Here is a 22,993-nt window from a genome sequence, read left to right as displayed (position 1 = left end):
GCTCTGTGAGACACACTCAGCAGCTACACACACAGACACAGACACAGACAGACACAGAACGTGCAACCTGGTGCTGCCGGTGACAACAGGCATGGCACCGGCTGTGCAGTATTCCCAGAACCAGCGCACACTATCCTGAGAGCTGCTCTCCTGCTGATGTGCTCCCAAGTTTTTCTGTTTAACACAGCTTTACCCTGAAACCCACCAGCCCACCACAGTATCCCTCGTTCCCCGCCCTGCTTGATGACAGCGAGCTGGAAGAGTCACTGAAGCAGTGTGCAGGCTAAGAGAAAGCCACTGTGCCATGCGAACGCCATTGTGCCATGCACTTTACCTTATCTTCAGCTGGTTTCTTGGGGACAGCTTTCATTTCCTTGTAAATTCTAGAGGAGTGGCTCCTGCTAACTGGCAGGGCAGTGTCAGAAGGCCTGGTCAAGGGCAAGGCATTGACCTCTAGCTCCCAACACCCAGGCCAGAGCAGCTGTTATAACTCGGAGGAAGCTGGGGCAGAGACCTCCAGCTCATTTCTCTGTGGGCCAGAGAGGTGTCATCTCTAGGCAGCACCCCAAACAAAGCTTCAGGCCAGCCCCACCTGCTGACGACTTAGAAGGGAACACATGCACCCCAAAGCACCAGCTTGAACAGGCAAGTAGGACAAAGAAATTAGACAGCATGTACTTCTCAGTACGGTGTGGGGAGACCCAGGGACCCAGCTATGCTGCAGAAGCTGCAGGCTCTGCCGCCATCTGAGTTGGGGCAGAGGCTATTCTGGGCCTTGAGAGGGTTAAAAACTTGCTCTTGGATCCATGGCTCCATTCCAAAGGGTCTCCGTTAACACCAGAGGTCTCCTGATATCTCACTCTCTTTAATAGATTTTTCCCATTGACGTCTCAGTTTATTGACTATCATTTCCTTTTCTGCAGGGGAGCTATTTTCTGGGTCACTGATCCAACCAACTTAAAAGGGGTTGCATTGATTAGGTTTTATTGGTGGTGACTTGCACAGAGATGGGCTGACTTGCTCCTACCTGCTAACAGCTCCTTTGTTTCCCCTCCCAGCCCCCACCCACCCTGTTGACTTATGAGAGGGACAAAGTTGGAGCACTTAGGTGGTAAGCTTTATGAAGTGATGGGGAACTCCTGGCTGCATTGCCTCAAGGTCTCTGCAGAGTTAGGTTAAAGTCCATTCAAAAAAAAAAAACAAAAAACAACAGAATTTGTGTTCACAGAGCTGGAGTAAAAATAGAAACAAATCCAGAAAGTCACCTATGCATTTAGTGAGCCTTTCCTGATCACCTACTATGTGGGATAATCATAAATACACCTTAGTGACGTCTGCAGGTTTCAAAACTCTTTTGAACGTATTATCTCACTTGATGCTTGTAACCCTGAGTGATAAACAGAATGATTATTATTCGCACTTCGTGGATGACAGACCAGAAGCAAAGAGAAGAAACCTGTCCTAAATCACATAGTTAGCTAATGGCAAACTCAAAAATTTAAACAAAGCATTGTTTGACTCCAGAGTCTCCATCCCCTCTACTAAGAGCTCAAGGGGCTACAAAGAGGAATTAGGCAAAATTCTTTCTTTTTTTGAGACAGAGTCTCACTCTGCTGCCTAGGCTGGAGTGCAGTGGCGGGATCTTGTCTTGCTGCAACCTCTGCCTCCCAGATTCAAGTGATTCTCCTGCCTCAGCCTCCAGAGTAGCTGAGATTACAGGCATGTGGTACCACGCCTGGCTAATTTTTGTATTTTTTTTAGTATAGACGAGTTTCACCATGTTGGCCAGGCTGGTCTCAAACTCCTGACCTCAAGTGATCCTCCCACCTCGGCTTCCCAAAGTGCTAGGATTACAGGCATGAACCACCATGCCCGGATGGTAAAATTCATATTTGATGGAAGTATATGATTATTGATGCATGTGCAGTGCATGTACCACTAATTGACAAAGGGGTAATGGGAGAAGTGGCAGTGGAAACCCTAGAGGCATCTAGTTCAACCCCCCACAATTTACAGGTGAGAAAAAGTGAGTCCCAGAGATGTAAAATAGCGTGTTCAAGGTCAGACAACATTCATTTATTCACTCATTCATTCATTCATTCATTCAATGTGCCAGATACTTGTTTTTGGTCTCACTAGAGCCTAAGAGGGTTCAGCAGAGGAGTGGTGGTTGCCTGCAGGAACACTCATCTTTATAGAGATAGTATCTGTAGGCAGCCTTTGATCCTTCTCTACTCTGAGTCACTGATCTCTTTTCACCACAGGCTCTCCCACCCCAGTCCATTACCACATTCAGAGTAGCCCACTTCCGACCAGGACCCCAAAGCTCCAAGCCCCCCAGCTTGGTCTTGGTTCAACATTGGAATGCCCCTCCAGTCCCACTTTTCTCCCTCATCCTGCGCTGCTCAGGTAAATCTTGTCTAAAAGAACAGCTAGGCCGGGCACAGTGGCTTACTCTGGGAGGCTGAGGCAGGTGGATCACTTGAGGTCAGGAGTTCGAGACCAGCCTGGCCAACAAGGTGAAACCCCATCTCTACTAAAAACATAAAAATTAGGCCGGGTGCAGTGGCTCACACCTGTAATCCCAGCACTTTGGGAGGCCGAGGTGGGTGGATCACCCAAGGTCAGGAGTTCGAAACCAGCCTGGCCAATGTGCTGAAACCCTGTCTCTACTAAAAATACAAAAATTAGCTGAATGTGGTGGCTTATGCCTGTAATCCCAGCTATGCGGAGGCTGCAGCAGGAGAATCACTTAAACGTGGAAAGCGGAGGTTGCAGTGAGCCAAGACTGTGCCACTGCACTCTAGCCTGGGCGACAGAGCAAGACTCTGTCTCAAAAAAATAAAAATAAGACTGAGTGCGGTGGCTCACGCCTGTAATCCCAGCACTTTGGGAGGCCAGGGCAGGTGGATCATGAGGTCAGGAGATCGAGACCATCCTGGCTAACACGGTGAAACCCCATCTCTACTAAAAATACAAAAAAAAAAAAAAAAAAAATAGCCGGGCTTGGTGGTGGGTGCCTGTAGTCCCAGCTACTTGGGAGGCTGAGGCAGGAGAATGGCATGAACCCAGGAGGCGGAGCTTGCAGTGAGCCCAGATTGTGCCACTGCACTCCAGCCTGGGCAACAGAGTGAAAAAAAAATAATTAAAAATAAAAATAAGGGCCGGGCGCGGTGGCTCAAGCCTGTAATCCCAGCACTTTGGGAGGCCGAGACGGGCGGATCACGAGGTCAGGAGATTGAGACCATCCTGGCTAACCTGGTGAAACCCCGTTTCTGCTAAAAATACAAAAATATTAGCTGGGTGTGGTGGCGGGCACCTGTAGTCCCAGCTACTCAGGAGGCTGAGGAAGGAGAATGGCGTGAACCCGGGAGGCGGAGCTTGCAATGAGCCGAGATTGCGCCACTGCACTCCAGCCTGGGCGACAGAGCGAGACTCTGTCTCAAAAAAAAAAAAAGAAAAATTAGTCGGCCATGATGGTGGGCGCCTGTAATCCCAGCTACTCAGGAGGCTGAGGTGGGAGAATCACTTGAACCCGGAAGGCAGAGGTTGCCATGAGCCAAGATTGCACCATTGCACTCCAGCCTGAGTGACAAGAGCGAAACTCTGTCTCAAAAAATACATATAAAATAATAAAGTAAAAAATAAAAATAAATAAATAAATGAATTAAAGGACTGCTACAGCTACCAGAGCTCTTCTGAAAGCAAAATGCCAACGTGTGCAGAACAAGAATCAACTGTTAGAATTCAATTCAGCCGCTGTGAGTTAGGGGTGACAAGTGTGCGTTTGCAGGAGTGATTATTTGTGTAATGACTCTGGCATAGGAGGTGGGATGGTGAGGAACTATGTGCCTGTCTGTGTGTGCTCATTCATTCATTCATTCAGCAAGCTTCTAGTCCATTATCTCCTGAGAGGCAAGGACTGCACTAGGATCTGGTGATTCAGAGATGAATAAGACACAATCTCTACCCAAGAGAAACTGATGGCTGAATGTGGGAGAAAAACACATGTGCAAAGAATTAGAGCTCAGTGTGGTGAGCACCACAGTCAAGATATTTGCTGGGATGGCTGGGTGCGGTGACTCATGCCTGTAATGCAAGCACTTTGGGAGGCTGAAGCAGGCGAATCACTTGAGGCCAGGAGTTTGAAACCAGCCTGGCCAACATGGCAAAACCCCGTCTCTACTAAAAATACAAAAATTAGCCAGGTGTGGTGGCGCACACCTATAATTCCAGCTATTCGGGTGGCTGAGGCACAAGGATCACTTGAATCGGGGAGGCGGAGGCCACAGTGAGCTGAGATCGTGCCGTTGTACTCCAACCTGGGCGGCAGAGCAAGACTCTCTCAAAAAAAAAAAAAAAAAAAAAAAAAAGATATTTGCAAGGGAGAGGAAATGGGAAAGCACATCATAAAAAACAAAGTCTGAGCTGAGGACATAACAAGGACAAATAAGAGTTTATCAAGTAGGCCAAGAGTGAAGGAGGGCGGGGTGTGGTGGCTCAAGCCTATAATCTCAGCACTTTGGGAGGCCGAGGTGGGCGGATCACTTGAGGTCAGGAGTTTGAAACCGGCCTGGCCAGCATGGCGAAACCCTGTTTCTACTAAAAATATAAAAATTAGCCAGGTGTGGTGGTGGGTGCCTGTAAGCCCAGCTACTCAGGAGGCTGAGGCAGGAGAATCACTTGAACCTGAGAGGTGGAGGTTGCAGTGAGTTGAGATTGCGCCATTGTAGTCGAGCCTGGGTGACAGTATGAGACTCTGTCTCAGAAGAAGGAAGGAAGGAAGGAAGGAAGGAAGGAAGGAAGGAAGGAAGGAAGGAAGGAGGGAGGGAGGAAGGCAGGGAGGGAGGGAGGGAGGGACGGAGGGAAGGAGGGAAGGAAGGAAGGAAGGAAGGAAGGAAGGGAAAAAGACTGAAGGAGGACGTTCTAAGCAATAGAGAAAAACATGCAGGGCTGTGGTATGTTCTTGGAAGCAAAGCAGTCAAGTTCAAGGGAGGGAGAGAGAGGAGCCCGCAGAGGTGGGCCAGGAGATCGCAGTGGGCAGGCTGAGACTGGGGGAAGCCCGATCTCCAGGAGGGCCAAGCTGGGTGACAGAGGGTGGAAGGAGGGAATATTATTTCTCAAATCTCGCCAACGAGACCAGTTGTTTTTCATAGAAAAGTCCCAAAGACAGGCCCTTATTCTTTGGGTCACCATAACTAGGCCCAATTTGAAATGTGTTCCCTTGGACAGAAGTCCTCTCCCAGCTCCAGCTGAAATCACCAGATTTCAACCTTCTGCATCCCTCTGTCTTCCTCACTCTCTCCTTCAGGCCCCTGTAATGCAAATTGTGTGTTTTGTTCCTTCTGAATGAGAGAATTAAATCATCTGATTTAAATAAATGTCTTCTCCTAGGCAGGAAGCTTGGCACATTTCAGAGAGAATTCCAGCAAACCCTCCAGAAACAAATAGAGAGCCTGAGATCCACCCAAATGAACAACAGCTAAAAGGGTCAGCCCATTACCAGAACCCATTTTCTCTGCATAAATCTGCAGCAATCAAGGGACATGCATTACAAAAACACATAAAGGCTGCTCACCGGAGGAGCAGCAGCAAGTGTTTGCCAGGCACTCGCGCCAGAGAGATGAGTCCCTGCATCTCTGCCATACCACACACTACACACGTGTGCCCACACAGGCCCCCAGAAAGTCCCACATTCCAACTCCAAATGGAGGGGAAAGTTTCTGGGCTCTGTTTTAGGGTGGTTCTCACAGACTCACACACACACTCATACCCACTTACACACATCTCACACATCACACATATACACACATATACACAATCACACCCATACACAGGTACACACACACCCATCCTATCTACATACACAACTCGTACACAACTCATACATATACTGACACATACTCATACACCTCACGCTCACAAACACAATCATAACCACTTGTACATACACACAGCTCACACCACACATATCTTCACAAATACACCCACTCATGCATACACAAAATTCACACATTCACTCACACACACTTCCCACTCAAACACACAATACACCCTACACTCAATCACAGTTGCTCACACACACACACATTTCACACACGCATACTCACACATAAACACCACACAAACATCTCACACACACACCACACATATACAGTCTCACACACATACACTCACACATTTTCTGTGCTCCAGGGAAGCAGACTTTTTTTTTTGAGACAGAGTCTTGCTCTGTTGCCCAGGCTGGAGTGCAGTGGTGCAATCTCGGCTCACTGCAACTTCTACCTCCGGGGTGCAACTGATTTTCCTGCCTCAGCCTCCCAGTAGCTGAGACTACAGGTGTGCACTACTATGTCCAGCTAATTTTAAAAAATATTTTTAGTAGAGACAGAGTTTCACCATGTTGGACAGGTTGGTCTTTAACTCCTGACCTCAAGTGATCTGCCCTTCTCGGCCTCCGAAAGCGCTGGGATTACAAGCATGACCCACTGCGCCAGGCCAAACAAAACTGACACTTTCCATGTCAAGGTGCCAGATGTGTATGGATGAGAGGACCCTCTGTTCCACCTGCAAGGTTTGTGGGTGATGTCCTTTGCTGATCAGCACAGCAATAGTGCTTGGATGACATCAGTTCTGCTTCCTGTCCCTAAAAGTGAACACTAAAAGTGTACTGCTTCACCAAGATGCCTTTGGGACTATTTATTTATTTATTTTGAGACAGAGTCTTGCACTGTCGCCCAGGCTGGAGTGCAGTCGCGCAATCTCGGCTCACTGCAAGCTCCGCCTCCCGGGTTCATGCCATTCTCCTTCCTCAGCCTCCTGAGTAGCTGGGATTACAGGCCCCCCGCCACCACGCCGGCTAATTTTTTTTTTTTTTTTTTTTTGTATTTTTAGTAGAGACGGGGTTTCACCGTGTTAGCCATAATGGTCTTGATCTCCTGACCTTGTGATCTGCCCGCCTTGGCCTCCCAAAGTGCTGGGATTACAGGCATGAGCCACCACACCCGGCTGGGGCTATTTCTAAGTACATTTTATTGGAATAGAACATCTGCGGCCGGGTGCGGTGGCTCCCAGAAATTTCTGCCCAGAAATGTACCCAGTGTAGGTCTGATGCCTTTTCACAAAGACCATCCCCAGATCAAGAAGCAGAACATTTCCTCAAACCCAGAAGCCCCCATGTGCCTCCTTTCAGAGATAACCACTCTCCTGGTTTTTTGGGTTTTTTTTTTTTTTTTTTTTTTTTTTGAGACAGAGTCTCCCTCTGTTGCCCAGGGTGGAGTGCAGTGGCGCGATCTCAGCTGGCTGTAACCTCCACCTTCTGGGTTCAAGCAATTCTCCTGCCTCAGCCTCCCGAGTAGCGCCCAGCTGAATTTTTTTTTTTTTTTTTGAGACGGAGTCTCCCTCTGTCACCCAGCCTGGAGTGCAGTGGCACGATCTTGGCTGACTGCAAGCTCTGCCTCCCGGGTTCACACCATTCTCCTGCCTCAGCCTCCCCAGCAACTGGGACTACAGGAGCCCGCCACCACGCCCGACTAATTTTTTGTATTTTTACTAGAGATGGGGTTTCACTGTGTTAGCCAGGATGGTCTCAATCTCCTGATCTCATGATCCGTCCGCCTTGGCCTCCCAAAGTGCTGGGATTACAGGCATGAGCCACCATGCACAGCCCACTCTCCTGGCTTCTAATAATAATAGCACAGATTAGCTTTGCCTGGTTTTGAACTTCATGTAATTGTAACTAGAGGTGCACTTGGATGACCCATAATGACATCCACATCAGGAAATTCAGCACACTGCTGCTGCAGGAAACAAGAGCAGAGAGAAGCTCCAGTCTCTCTAGAAGCCAGGCTTCGTGCTGCAAGATGTGGGCCCTGGAAAAAGGGATGCCATGTACAACTTAGACTCTTTCCTTCTTGAGCATTTGTTCAAAGTGACTTGAGACTCAGGAGATCCAGATGAGAGGCCCAGTTCTGCCGCGAACTCCCTGGTAACCCTGGATAAGTCACTTTGCCCCTCATCTGTACAGTAGGGGTGAGAATGATAATAACTGAGGTCTCTTGAGCACTTGCTATGTGCCAAGGACTGTTCCAACTCATTTATCCTCTAGACCAGGGGTCAGTAGTTATGGCCTCCTACCTGTTTGTGTACAGCCTGCAAGCTGAGAATCATTCTTACATTTTCAAAAGGTTTGAGGCTGGGCGTGGTGGCTCAAGCCTGTAATCCCAGCACTTTGGGAGGGTGAGGCGGGCGGATCACGAGGTCAGGAGATTGAGACCATCCTGGCTAACACGGTGAAACCCTGTCTCTACTAAAAATACAAAAAAATAAAATTGGCTGGGCTTGGTGGCGGCGCCTATAATCCCAGCTGCTCAGGAGGCTGAGGCAGGAGAATGGCGTGAACCCGGGAGGCAGAGCTTGCAGTGAGCCGAGATCATGCCACTGCACTCCAGCCTGGGTGGCAGAGCAAGACTCCATCTCAAAAAAAAAAAAATAATAAATAATAAAACTAAAAGGTTTGAAAAAAAATCAAAAGAATAATACTTCACAGCCGGGCGTGGTGGCTCAACCTGTAATCCCGGCACTTTGGGGAGCCTAGGTGGGAGAATCCCTCGAGGCTAGGAGTCGAGACCAGCCTGGGCAATGTAGCAAGACCCCTGTCTCAACAAAAAATTAAAAAATCATCCAGGTGTGGTGGCATGTGCCTGTAGCACTAGCTACTTGGGAGGCTGAGGCAGGAGGATTACTTGAGTCCATTAGTTCCAGCCGGCAGTGAGCTATGATGGTGCCACTGTGCTCCAGTATGGGCAACAGAATGAGGCCCTCTCTCTCTTTTTTTTTTTTCCTTTGAGATGGAGTCTTGCCCTGTTACCCAGGTTGGAGTGCAGTGGTGCGATCTCAGCTCACCGTAACCTCTGCCTCCCGGGTTCAAGCTATTCTCCTCCCTCAGTCTCCCATGTAGCTGACACTATAAGCATGTGCCACCACACCCAGCTAACTTTTGTATTTTTAGTAGAGATGGATTTTTACCATCTTGGCCAGGCTGGTCTCAAACTCCTTACCTCAAGTGATCTGCCCACCTTGGTCTCCCAAAGTGTTGGGATTATAGGTGTGAGCCACCATACCTGGCCAACTCTATCTCTAAATAAATAAATAAATAAATAAATAAATAACTATTGGGTACTAGGCTTAGTACCTGGGTGATGAACTAATCTGTACAACAAAATACCATGACACGAGTTTCCCTATATAACAAACCTGCACATGTGCCCCTGAACCTAAAAGTTAAAAAAAAAGGAATAAGGCCGGGCGCGGTGGCTCACACCTGTAATCCCAGCACTTTGGGAGGCCGAGATGGGCGGATCACGAGGTCAGGAGATCGAGACCATCCTGGCTAACACGGTGAAACCCCGTCTCTACTAAAATACAAAAAAAATTAGCCGGGCGAGGTGGCGGGCGCCTGTACTCCCAGCTACTCGGGAGGCTGAGGCAGGAGAATGGCGTGAACCCGGGAGGCGGGGCTTGCAGTGAGCTGAGATCCGGCCACTGCACTCAGAGCCAGACTCCGTCTCAAAAAAAAAAAAAAAAAAAAAAGGAATAATACTTTGTGACATATGAAAATTACATGAAATTCAAATGTCAATGTCCATAAAGTTTTTTTGGAACACAATCATGCTCATTCATTTACATCTATGGCTGCTTCCAGAGTAGGTATGACAGAGACCTTATGGCCCTCAACCGCTAAAATATTTACCACCTGACCATCTGTAGAAAACGGTGGCTGGGCCGGGCACGGTGGGTTTTGCCTGTAACTCCAGCACTTTAGGAGGCCAAGGGGGGTGGATCACCTGAGGTTAGGAGCTCAGCCTGGCCAACATGGTGAAACCCCGTCTCTACTAAAAGTACAAAAATTAGTTGGGCACAGCAGTGGGCACCTGTAATTCCAGCTACTCCGGAGGCTGAGGCAGGAGGATCACTTGAACCCAGGAGGCGGAGGTTGCAGTGAGCCAAGATCGTGCCATTGCACTCCAGCCTGGGTGACAGGAGCGAAACTCCATCTCAAAAAAGAAAAGAAAAAGGGGGCTGACCCCTTGTCTAAACTGTGTTCTAACTCCCCTCTCACTCTAGACATTCTTTTTATCATCCTCATAGCCCAGATGCAGAGAGGTTAGATCACCTGCCAGGGGAACCCATCTTGAGGTGGTAGCAGGTAGACTGGCTCCAGTTCACTCCCTCCAGGAAACACCCTAAGTGAGGCTCTCTGAGGTGGTGGACATGGCATTGCTTTGCAAACTGCAGAGAAGTTTACAAATGTGAGATCCGTACCTCCCTTACCTCCTGGTAGGCATCAGTGACTGAATCTACACTGACTCCCCAGATCAAAATGCCCCAACACCCTACACATACCACACCCAGCCCAAAGACCTCCTCATATGATTAATTAGCACTTTTTCTACAAAATTCTACTTCAGAAGGAGAGGGTTGAGTCTACCATACTCTCCATTCACGGCCAGTTGTCATAACTGGTCTGTGTAGTGCCCTGCTCTTGGTTTCATTCATTCATACATTCCCTTTTTTTTTTTTTTTTTTTTTGAGACAGGGTCTTGCTCTGTCACCCAGGGTGGAGTGAAGTGGTGAGATCAGAGTTCACTGCAGCCTTGACCTCATGGGCTCAAGCAATCCTCTCACCTCAGCCTCCTAAATTACTGGGACTACAAGGGCATGCCACTGTAATTTTTTTCATTTTTTTGTAGAGATGGGGTCTCACTGTATTGCTCAGGCTGGTCTTGAACTCCTGGGCTCAAGCGATCACCCTACCTCAGCATCCCAAAGTGCTTGGGATTATACGCATGAGCCACTGCACCCAGTCTGTTTGCTGAGTTCTTTCAAGATAGGTAGTTATTTCATAGGCATGGGGTTTATTTACATAAATAGCATTGTGTTATATATCTCCTTGTTTCCTACAATTTTTTTCCTCTACAGCATTTATTTGCTCTTTCCTTTCCTGTTGAGATATAACACATATACAATAAAGTGAGTAATGAGCACTGATCTGAAATATGAAACTCAATTTATAGCCTATATATACATCTGTGTAATCATCACCAAGATCAAAATATAGAACATTTCCAGTACCCCAGCAAGTCTCCCTTGTGTCCCTTCAGTCAGTAAACTGCCCCCTTCCCTGCCTGAGGTACCCACTCTTCCAGCTTCCATCTCTACCCATTCAATGAATTTTTTCTTGAACATCCTCTGCATGGAATCGTACCTGTCTTTCATGTCTTGCTTCTTTTGCTCAACTTGTCTGGGAGACTCCCCTATGTCATTGTGAGTAGAAAGAATTTGTATTTTTTGCTGTTGTGGAGCACTGCGTTTTTGAGATCAATCGCGGAGCTCTGTGTACAGGCGTCAGTGCTTCTTGCTGCTACCTGGCACCCCTTGGTGCTTCCACCCATTTGACCTTTCCACTCTCCCAGTAAGGGACACCCAGGGTGCCTCCTGTGAGGCTGCTCTGATCATCCTCATCCACATCTCCTTACAGAGTCGTGTGAACATTTCACTGGATGAATACCTAGGAAAAGAATCTCTTGGGCACAGGGAATTGACTGTGCCCTAGCAACTGACAAACTGCTGGAATTGACCAGCTCTCTTCCACGTCTACCAAGGCAGGAGCAGGGAGAAGGGAAGAAGAGCTGCTTTGGTGATCCTCCTCTGACCCCATTCTCCCCTCCCCCTTGCCCTCCAGGAAAACCTTTCAGCTCCTTCACCTTCTTCTTGCAGGACCCAACTAAGCGCTTTGCTTCCTGAATGTCGCTGCCTCCGCAGCAGCCCGCACCATCCTGCTGCATTATAACAGGACGATAATCAATGAACTGCTAACTCTATTGCAATAAAGGAGTGAGCCCAACCTTATATAATTCTTTTTAATTGTTTTCTCACATTACAAGGTTTTTTTTTTTTCCCTAAACTTATTCCGCCGTAAGTTATGTCGTTTAATTTCTCAAAGTGCTAATAATTTAATTGCTTCCTTCCTGCAGACAAAGTGCCTGAACTGTCCTCCCTCCCCGGCACGGAGATTATAAAACGGAGTTGGCAGGAATACCTAAGAGGAGAGTCTTTTTGGCGGCAGGATTTGATGGGAAGCAGCTTTCTCAGAAGTCAGTATGTGGGGCTGGGAACCTGGCTTGGGACTTCAAAGGGGCATGGGGCCCAGCCAAGCCTGCCTAACTCGAGAGGGTTTATGATAATCACAGGGGAGGGGAAAGGGAAGAGCTGAGATTAGAGAGGCTGGACGAGGGTGGGGAACATTGAACATGGAGCTTCCCGTCCTGAAAGACTGTCAGGGAAGCTAGGCTCCATCTGCAGCAGGAGGGATTTAGATCAGACTTGTAGGTGGGGTGGGGGCATTCCTGACAGTCAGGACTTCGAGGTGCTGACTGGACCGGGGACAGGGTGGGGAGGTGACATCTGATAACAGGAACTAGCCTTTATTGAGCCCTTACTGAAAGCCTGAGCTTCCCTAGAGCATCTCAATTTAGCTGCATACCCAGGTCTCTGAGGCGGGTACTACTAGTATTGCTGTTTTACAGATGAGGAAACTGAGGCATAGAAAGGTTCCAGGCCCCACAGTTGTTGGTGAATGATGAGTTGAATGATGGCATCACATCTTATGTGGCAAAAGGAAGATTCCAAGGCAGTGATCTCCTTCTCTTGCCTAGGGTCTGATTCAGCCAGAATTGCTTTAACCTACCCATGCTCAGCCACCTGGTCCCCGACCCCAGTGACTCCCATGATCTATAGTATATAACCCAAGCTCCTAAACATAGTCTTTGAAATGCTCACTCCCTAGCCTGAGGGTAGATATTTTGAGGACTTCCCCCAAATTTGTCTCTCCCCTAGGATTTCCTTTCTGGCTCCTGCACCTTGGCAAATGCTGCTTCTTTAAACCTGGAACCTACTCCCCTCTCCTAGAATGAAATTTCATTCATCCCATGAGGACTGGCTCAAATGCTGCCTCCCCACTTCCCCAAGCACAGCCCCTCTCTCAAGTCTCCAGGACACTCCAGAGCACACCTCAGCTGGAGGGAGATCTGATCTGCAGGGTTGCTGGCCTGAGCTTACTCAGTTGACTCCCCTTGCTACTCACTAGCTCTGTGACTTTGGGAAAGTTACTTAGAAACTTCTTTTCTTTCTTTCTTTTTTTTTTTGAGAAGGAGTTTCACTCTTGTTGCCCAGGCTGGAGTGCAATGGTGCGATCTCAGCTCACCACAACCTCCGCCTCCTGGGTTCAAGCAATTCTCCTGCCTCAGCCTCCCGAGCAGCTGAGATTACAGGCATGCGCCTCCACACCCAACTAATTTTGTATTTTTAGTAGAGATAGGGTTTCTCCATGTTGGTCAGGCTGGTCTCGAACTCCTGACCTCAAGTAATCCACCCACCTCAGCCTCCCAAAGTGCTGGGATAACAGGTGTGAGCCACCGGGCCTGGCCACTTAGAAACTTTCTAATAGAGAAGTTAGAAAAAAACTTCTCTATGCTGTACACATATATGATGTGGAATAAATGAGTAGCACATACAAAACATTTAGCCTGGCACATGATGAATGCTAAAAGGTTTGCTGTTGTTCTTGGCTGTCGTTGACCCTATATTCTCATCTCCTAACACAGTGCTTGGCATGTAGCAGTTGCTCAATAAATGAATAAAATGGAAACAATTACTAACTACCTCTTCTCTCCACCCCAGCTCCAGGAATATTCCTGTTTGGAACCCTAGTTGAAACTCCAGGTATAACACCTATTTGCAGTTTCCATTACCCTGGTATTTCCTCTGGAAAGCAGGGACCCAAGGGTTCTGTCTAAATTAAATCCCTATCCTCCTCCTCACCTGACCCCAAAGACTCGGCAACAGAGGGCATCTTGAATCAGCAACCACTAAGCATAGAGAAGCCAGAGCTTCACCACCAGCAGTCCCTTTGTTTCTTACCTTCCTTTCTCTGGCTCTAGCTGTCATCTCTGTTACCAGGAACTACGATTCCTCAACTGGGCCTCTGCCTCCTTGCCCTGCGCCTTTGGACATGGGTGTCTGGGACAGACCTCAGGTCTCCTGTACTCAGTCCATTGAATCTACTGATACACTAGACAGAAGTTCAGAGGCATTCAGGCTCCAACTGCCATTCTTTTTTTTTTTTTTTTTTTTTTTGAGACGGAGTCTCGCTGTGTCGCCCAGGCTGGAGTGCGGTGGCGGGATCTCAGCTCACTGCAAGCTCCGCCTCCTGGGTTCACACCATTCTCCTGCCTCAGCCTCCGGAGTAGCTGGGACTACAGGCGCCTGCCATCTTGCCCGGCTAATTTTTTGTATTTTTTAGTAGAGACGGGGTTTCACCGTGTTAGCCAGGATGGTCTTAATCTCCTAACCTCGTGATCCGCCCGTCTCGGCCTCCCAAAGTGCTGGGATTACAGGCTTGAGCCACCATGCCCAGCATCAACTGCCATTCTTGATGTGTGAGTCAGACAAGTCACTTAACCTTTCTGAGCCTCCAGGTTTTGGTACAATAATATAGAGAGGTGGGTGAGACTCCATGGTGCAAAGCCGCACAGAGACGATTCTCTTGGGCTCCCTTCCCTGTAGCAGCAGCCTGCCCTGGGAGAGGGAGTAGAGCAGGGTCAAAGCTGAATGCCTTGAGGTCTCCAGAGTTTGAGATCCTGAGGGCACCAGGGAAGAGGGGTGGGCTGCAGAGCCATGGAAAAGTGAGTGACTTGGAAGCATGAGCAGACACCCTTCTACCATGGGACAAGCAGGGCACCAGGAGTGTGGCTCGAAGTTGCCGTGGTTCCCCCTCATATGCAGCTGCTGAAATTGGGTTGGGCAAAAAGAACAACTCACTCCCCCCGCCCTGTCTGAGCAGAGAAAGTAAGCTTTGTAACTCCCGGAGGAGGGGCCAGCAGGACCCAAAGTCACAAATGCCCCCTTTCTCTACCCGCAGGAGACCCACATATACCAGTGACCCCTCTGCACGAGGCCATGGTTCTGAAGTCTCCATCCTCAACAGAGAGCAGCAGAGACCAAGTGAGGATCTAGCACCTAGAGCGATGGAACTTGCAGGACAAGCCAGTGCTAAACAGGGAGGGAACTCAGAGCCTCTGTGGGCTAGAACGGGAACGCCTCCAGGAGTGGCTTCCTCTGCCCTCCTGTTGATATGTACTTATCCTGGGTTGCCTTTGGTGCTCAAACCTTAGTTATGAAAAATGTTATTATTATAACAGCACAGTACCACCTCCCACCCACCTCCCCGACTAAACAGGAAGTGTCTGGCAGGTAGAGGCCTGTTTTGCACCCCTATGGACAAACCCCTCCCCCAGCACCCACTCACTCATTCCTTCACTCACAAATATTTATTAAGCATTGATGTAGTTGCCAGGAGGCCTGAGGCTTATCCTTTAGGGGTGTCAGCTGCTAAATCTCCAGAACCTTGGCCTCCCAGATTCCCAAAGGTAAAATTTCCTCCACTCCATCCCAGAAGGGAGGATGGGGTCCAGCTAGGGCCTGTAAGAAGCCACCAGCTTCATGCTTGCAAAGGAAAACCACTTCCCCCTTTTTCTTTCCTCAGTTCCAGGGGTGTGATGGCCCCATGGAAAATTCACAGGCAGGACTTGGAATCTCTACCAGGGAGTTAGCCCAGGCTCCATTCAGGGAAAGCCCTGCCACCGAGACCAGGCCTGCGTCCAGGGAAACGTGTCCAAGGCCATCGATGTACAAAGGCTTAGGCAACCAGAGACTCTGACCAACCAGGGCCTCTCACACTGGCCTGGAATTACTCTCAGCTTCGTGACCAGCCGGCAAAGACATCAGGCCTGGGGCCACAGAGCCAAGATTCCAAAGAGAAAATTCCAAGGCAAATATCTCAAGGGTTTCCAAGGACTGTCTCCCCACTTCCCAACACTCCCTTCCACAGCATCCTAGAGTCCTTCCCCTCCCGTAATTTAACCTTGTGCTTCCCAGACTCCTGCCCTTGGTCCTAATATTCCCTAAGCCCAGAATATCCTGCCTCTAGTCCCACACCCAAATCCTACCCACCTCAGTGCTAGCTCCAATGCCACCTCCTCCAAGAAGTCTTCTCTGATCCTCTCAGTGAGGAAGGTCTCTCTCCCTCCTTTAGATACCAAAGTCCAGGCCTCTTCTGTGGCTGTGGACAGGTATTTGGCTTCTGAAAGCAAACAAGCTTGGGTTCACAGGCTAGCTCTACCCCTTCCCAGCAGGGCAACCTTAGACAAGTTCCCTTCCTGCTTCCTGCTGGGCTGCCCTTGCCTCTGCCTTGCCCAGAGACACTTGACCTCCTCCCTTGGGCTGCCCAACCTTCAGTGTGGATTCCTAGTATTTGTGAATTAGGTTCTCTGCCTGCAAACTTTTTCTGTTCAGGGCCAGAAAGTAAATATTTTAGGCTTTTCAAGCCATACTGTCTCTCTTGCAACTACTAAACTGTCCTGCTGTAACACAAAGCAACCTAAAATGGTAAATAAGCATGGCTGTGTCCTAATAAAACTATTTCTGCACACTAAAATTTGAATTTCTTGGCCAGGAGCAGCGGCTCATTCCTGTGATCCTAGCACTTTGGGAAGCCAGGGCAGGCGGAGCCTGAGCACATGAGTTGGAGACCAGCCTGGGTAATGTGGCGAAACCCCATCTTTACTAAAAATACAAAAAATTAGCCAGGCATGGTAGCATGCACCTGTAGTCCCAGCTATTCAGGAGGCTGAGGCACAAGAATCGCTTGAATCCGGGAGGCAGAGGTTGCAGTGAGCTGAGATGATGCCAATGCACTCCAGCCTGGGTGACAGAGTGAAACTCCAAAAAGAAAAAAAAAAATGAATTTCTCATATTTTCACATGTCAAAAAATATTGTGTTTAACAATTTTTTTTTTTTCAATCATTGAAAAAAAGGACTTTGCACCTCACAGGCCATACACGTCCTTCCATGTCTCTCCTGAGAGCACTCCTTGGCTGCGAACTCAGTTCCAGAGGCTGCACAAAGCTGCTCCCTCTGATTCAGCTTCAGCAGGGAGTCCGCAAAGCCCTGACTATTCCAGGGGCAGGCTTGGGTGCCACAGGGAGCACACAAGTGAGGCACCCAGCCTGCTCTCTAGGAACTTCTAATCCAATGGGGGGACCCAAGACAGATCCACAGAGGATTTAATGGTAACACAAGGTTGGGGAAGATCAGCATCATGAAAGAGACCTTATCTTTTCCAATGAACAAATACTTTCTTTTTTTGTTTGTTTGTTTGTTTGTTTGAGATGGAGTCTCACTCTGTTGCCCAGGCTGGAGTGCAGTGGCATGATCTTGGCTGACTGCAAGCTCTGCCTCCCGGGTTCACACCATTCTCCTGCCTCAGCCTCCCAAGTAGCTGGGACTACAGGCGCCCGCCACCACACCTGGCTAATTTTTTGTATTTTTTTAGTAGAGACGGTGTTTCACCATGTTAGCCAGAATGGTCTCGATCTCCTGACCTCGTGATCTGTAATTTGTTGGCGCCCGGCCAACAAATACTTTCTTTACAACTTACATTGACAAAGCTGAAGGAGAACGCTGGCTCCCTGGGAGAAGAAATGCACCAGGAGAGACTTCATGGAGGAAATGGCATTAGATATGGACTTAAAAGAATAGGAATTCTGGCTGGGTGCAGTGGCTCATGCCTGTAATCCCAACACTTTGGGAGGCCGAGGTGGGTATATCACGAGGTCAAGACATGGAGGCCGGCCGGGCGCGGTGGCTCAAGCCTGTAATCCCAGCACTTTGGGAGGCCGAGACGGGCGGATCACGAGGTCAGGAGATCGAGACCATCCTGGCTAACACGGTGAAACCCCGTCTCTACTAAAAAATACAAAAAACTAGCCGGGCGAGGTGGCGGGCGCCTGTAGTCCCAGCTACTCAGGAGGCTGAGACAGGAGAATGGCCCGAACCCGGGAGGCGGAGCTTGCAGTGAGCTGAGATCCGGCCACTGCACTCCAGCCTGGGCGACAGAGCGAGACTCCGTCTCAAAAAAAAAAAAAAAAAAAAAAGACATGGAGGCCATCCTGACCAACATGGTGAAACCCAGTCTTTACTAAAAATACAAAAATTAGCTGGGCATGGTGGCAGGCGCCTGTAGTCCCAATTACTTGGGAGACTGAGGCAGAAGAATTACTTGAACCTGGGAGATGGAGGTTGCAGTGTGCCAAGATTGCACCACTACACTCCAGCCTGGAGACAGAGTGAGACTCCGTCTCAAAAAACAAAACAAAACAAAACAAAAGAGTAGGAATTGCAGGACTGAAGCTGTCACCCTTCACTGTTTCCTCCTGAAAGGCAGCCCCCTGGCTTTTGCATAAAAACATTGAAGACTTATAGCTATACTCCAGCCCCACACACCTATAATGCCATCACCAGAAGGCAGGCTCCTTGGGTGAGGGCAAGGGCCTTCCTCATTTCTGAGCCTCTGGACATGTTTCTGAGCCTAGCACATGTTTTTTTGCAGAGTGTATTTCTGTAAATGCTTGTTGAGACTGAATTGAAGTTCGAGTTAGGGGAGATGATGACAAAGAAGATTCCTGATAGGAATTGGACCAAATGAGGTCAGGCGTGGTGGTTCACGCCTGTAATCCCAGCACTTTGGGAGGCCGAGGTAGGCGGATCACTTGAGGTCAGGAGTTCGAGACCAGCCTGGCCAACATGGTGAAATCCCTTCTCTACTAAAAATACCAAAATTAACTGGGCCTGGTGGTGTGTGCCTGTAATCCCAGCCACTTGGGAGGCTGAGGCAAGAGAATCACTTGAACCCAGGAGGCAGAGGTTGTAGTGAGCTGAGATCCCGCCACTGAACTCCAGCCTGGGCAACAGAGTGAGATTCTGTCTCAAAAAAAAAAAAAAAAAGGCCGGGCGCGGTGGCTCAAGCCTGTAATCCCAGCACTTTGGGAGGCCGAGATGGGTGGATCACGAGGTCAGGAGATCGAGACCATCCTGGCTAACACGGTGAAACCCCGTCTCTACTAAAAATACAAAAAATTAGCCGGGCGCGGTTGTGGGCGCCTGTAGTCCCAGCTACTCGGGAGGCTGAGGCAGGAGAATGGCGGGAACCCGGAAGGCGGAGCTGCAGTGAGCTGAGATCCGGCCACTGCACTCCAGCTTGGGCGACAGAGCGAGACTCCGTCTCAAAAAAAAAAAAAAAAAAAAAAGAAAGAAAGAAAGAAAGAAAAGAGCAATTGGACCCAATGGATTAGGTCATTCCCTCCATTTTATCCAGCTCCTCAGGCCCAGAAAGACATTTCCCAAGGAATGAGCCAACTGTCTTGGGCACAACCTTAGACCACCTTAAAGGGGACTCCTCATTCTGACTTCTTACCACAACCTTCTGACTTCTTAAAAATGAGATGTGAGGCCGGGTGCGGTGGCTCATGCCTGTAATCCCAGCACTTTGGGAGGCCGAGGCGGGTGGATTGCCTGAGCTCAGGAGATCAAGACTAGCCTGGGCAACACAGTGAAACCCCGTCTCCACTAAAAACAATACAAAAAATTAGCCGGGCGTGTGCCTGTAGTCTCAGCTACTCAGGAGGCTGAGGCAGGAGAATCACTTGAACCAGGGAGGCGGAGGTTGCAGTGAGATGAGATCGCGCCACTGCACTCCAGCCTGGGTGACAGAGCAAGACTCCATCTCAAAAAAAAAAAAAGAGATGTGAAACAGTGATTACTATAACCTGCGCGCGCATGTGCGCATGCACACACACACACACACACACACACCCTTCCCTCTTCTGACAGCCCCCTTCTGCCTCTTTAAGTGGAGGCTCCTCTTCTCTGCCCAGTAAGGTGGGACCTTTTGTACCAAAAGTAACTGCAGACTGGGCCCCGAGGAACTCAAAGCCACCTCCCCACAGAACCCAAACGAGTGCAGCCAGCACCACCTCGGTCAGCACCACCTTGTAAATCAGAGAGGTCATCGCCTCTAACCTGACACGCCCCCAAACCATGACTAAGCAGTTGTTGATGCTTCCCCAAGACAACATTATGCAGGAGAAGTTGTAACCAAAGGGGAAGGAATGAATTAATGTATGTATGTGAGGTCTGAATTGGCTTGGGTATATATGTATGGATCGTCTCACCAAGGATACACCAGAAACTGAACATAGTGGCTGCCTCCAGGAAGGCAAGCTGAGCTGCTAGCGGACAGAGAGGGGAGAGATTTAAAAATTTCACTGGCGAGTGCTACATGAGTTTTGAATTTTGTGCCATGTGGATATCTTTTTTTTTTTTAGACGGAGTCTCTCTCTGTTGCCCAGGCTGGAGTGCAGTGGTGCGATCTCGGCTCACTGCAAGCTCCGCCTCCTGGGTTCATGCCATTCACCTGCCTCAGCCTCCCGAGTACAGGCACGAGCTACCACGCCCAGCTATTTTTTTTCTATTTTTAGTAGAGACGGGGTTTCACCATATTAGCCAGGATGGTCTTGATCTCCTGATCTCATGATCCGCCCACCTCGGCCTCCCAAAGTGCTGGGATTACAGGCGTGAGCCACCGCACCCAGCCGCCATATGGATATCTTACCTATTCAAATAAATAAATGTTTTACAACATGCGCAATGTTGTTTTAAGCAAATGCAACATAAAATGTGGATTCAATAGCTTGTTTTCAACTGTGCAGGCACAGCTGAGACAATAAAAGCAGATATCTGGTTACTTACTACCGTTTAGAAAGACAGAGGGGAAAACACAGAGAACAAAGTGCCATTTAAAATCTCACCAGGCCGGGCGTGGTGGCTCACGCCTGTAATCCCAGCACTTTGGGAGGCTGAGGTGGGTGGATGACCTGAAGTCAGGAGTTCAAGACCAGTCTGACCAACATGGTGAAACCCCGTGTCTACTAAAAATACAAAAATTAGTCAGGTGTGGTGGCTCATGCCTGTAATCCCAGCTACTCGGGAGGCTGAGGCAGGAGAATCACTTGAACCTGGGAGGCAGAGGCTGCAGTGAGCCGAGACTGCACCACTGCACTTCAGCCTGGGCCACAAGAGCGAAACTCCGTCTCAAAAATAAACACATAAAATAAAATAAAATCTCACCAAATGATCATGCCAAATAAGGATCCTGCCTGGGAAAAGACGGGGGTCAGAGAAGCCAGATGGAGAGAATTGACAGAGAATTAACAGTACTCACTGTGGAGGTGAGGAAGGGGAGCTCCAGAGGCCCATCCCCCTCCCAGCATGAGTTTGCATGGGGAGGGCAAAGACATTTAAAGAGAGAGGAGTCGGAGCCTGGTGACTCCCACCCTGTGATGCACATAAGTTGAAGTAGGAGAGAGAAGGTGGTGCGCAGGAAAACAAGCCGCAGTGCCTGCCTCCACCTCAGCCACTCGTGCATCCCCAGCACTTCCCCAATCTGAGACTCAGTTTCTTTGTCTCTGCAATGAAGGATTTGGCCCAGACAGATCTCCAAGGTGCCTCATGGCTCTAATATTCTCTGATTTGATGGCTGCAGCCTTCGGCAAACGTGCATAAAATAGATTAGTTTTAGCAGTAGTAAAAACAAAACTGAAAATCAGATTTATCATTTTAATTAAATATACTTTACATTCTCAATTTCTAGGGAGCAAATGCTCCCCTCTCCATCAGTTTTCTCTTTGTGGGAGACATTCATGTCTGACATGCAATTTAAGAAAATACCAAACCACATTGTAAGATACACAATTAACAAGACCCTAACAGGCATTTCTTAACAGGAAAGTGGGGCTTGGTGGGGCGGGGGAAGAACATAAAAAGGAAATGTCAAGAAGGGGAGGGTCAGGTGGGATCAGGAGCCCAGAGAACTGTGTATCAGGCTAGTAAGAACAACGTGCTATTGTTTTTACTCAGCCCTCAGAAGTCACTATCTCTGGAACTCTGTGGAGCTGAGGAGTCTGAAGCGTGTAGTTTGGTTCCCTCTCCCTGGGTGACATAAGGCAAATTGCTCTCTGGACTTTAGAGTGCTCAACTATAAAATGGAACTAAATATACCTACTTTGAGGAACGCTGGGAAAATGTAATAAGATATTTGAAAAGGCTTAGGAAAACAATAAAGGGTAAAGCACACATGCGAACACTGTATTTATTTTATTTTATTTTATTTTTTTTGAGATGGAGTTTTGCTCTTGTTGCCCAGGCAGAAGGGCAATGATGTGATCTTGGCTCACTGCAACCTCCGCCTCCTGGGTTCAAGCAATTATTTTGCCTCAGCCTCTCAAGTAGCTGGGATTATAGGTATGCACCACTACGCCCAGCTAATTTTGTATTTTTAGTAGAGAGAGTGTTTTGTCATGCTGGTCAGGCTGGTCTCAAACTCCTGACCTCAAATGATCCACCTGCCTCTGCCTCCCAAAGTGCTGAGATTACAGGCGTGAGCCACTGCGCCCGGGCCAACACTGTATTTTGGAAACTCAAGTTGGGGTCCAGAATGCCTGGTCCCCATCTGGTTAGGTATCATGTCCTCTCAGCCTGCGTCCCCCTAACATCCTTTCTTTCTGCCATCCTCTTCTCCACCCAGGCACGTGGTCCCCACAAAGCAAGAGGAAAGCAGCGCCCCTACCCAGAAGGAGCATCATTTCCTGGGCTCTGGGCTTTGTGGCTCCAGATCATTAACTAACAACCGGGGTTGTAAATTACCAGATAAATCTGGGCTGGGGTCGCCAGTAGGATAGATGAGAATCAACAGGAGAAATAAATCTACAGCAGAAGCTCCCTGAGTTTCAGGAAAGCCCTATAGCCTGGGGGCAGTCAGGGACTAGTGAGAGAGGAGTTTCTGTTTTGGATAAAAACAAAAACAAGGCTGGGCATGGTGACTCAGGGCTTGATTGCCTGAGTTCGTGAGTTCGAGACCAGCCTGGGCAACATTGCAAAACTTTGACTCTACAAAACATATAAAATTTACGCGCCGGGCGCGGTGGCTCACGCCTGTAATCCCAGCACTTTGGGAGGCCGAGGTGGGTGGATTGCCTG

The sequence above is a fragment of the Macaca fascicularis genome, chromosome 16 (assembly GCF_037993035.2).
Source record: "Macaca fascicularis isolate 582-1 chromosome 16, T2T-MFA8v1.1".
In the NCBI taxonomy this organism is placed as follows: Eukaryota; Metazoa; Chordata; class Mammalia; order Primates; family Cercopithecidae; genus Macaca; species Macaca fascicularis.
Note: the sequence above shows the minus strand (reverse complement) of the source record.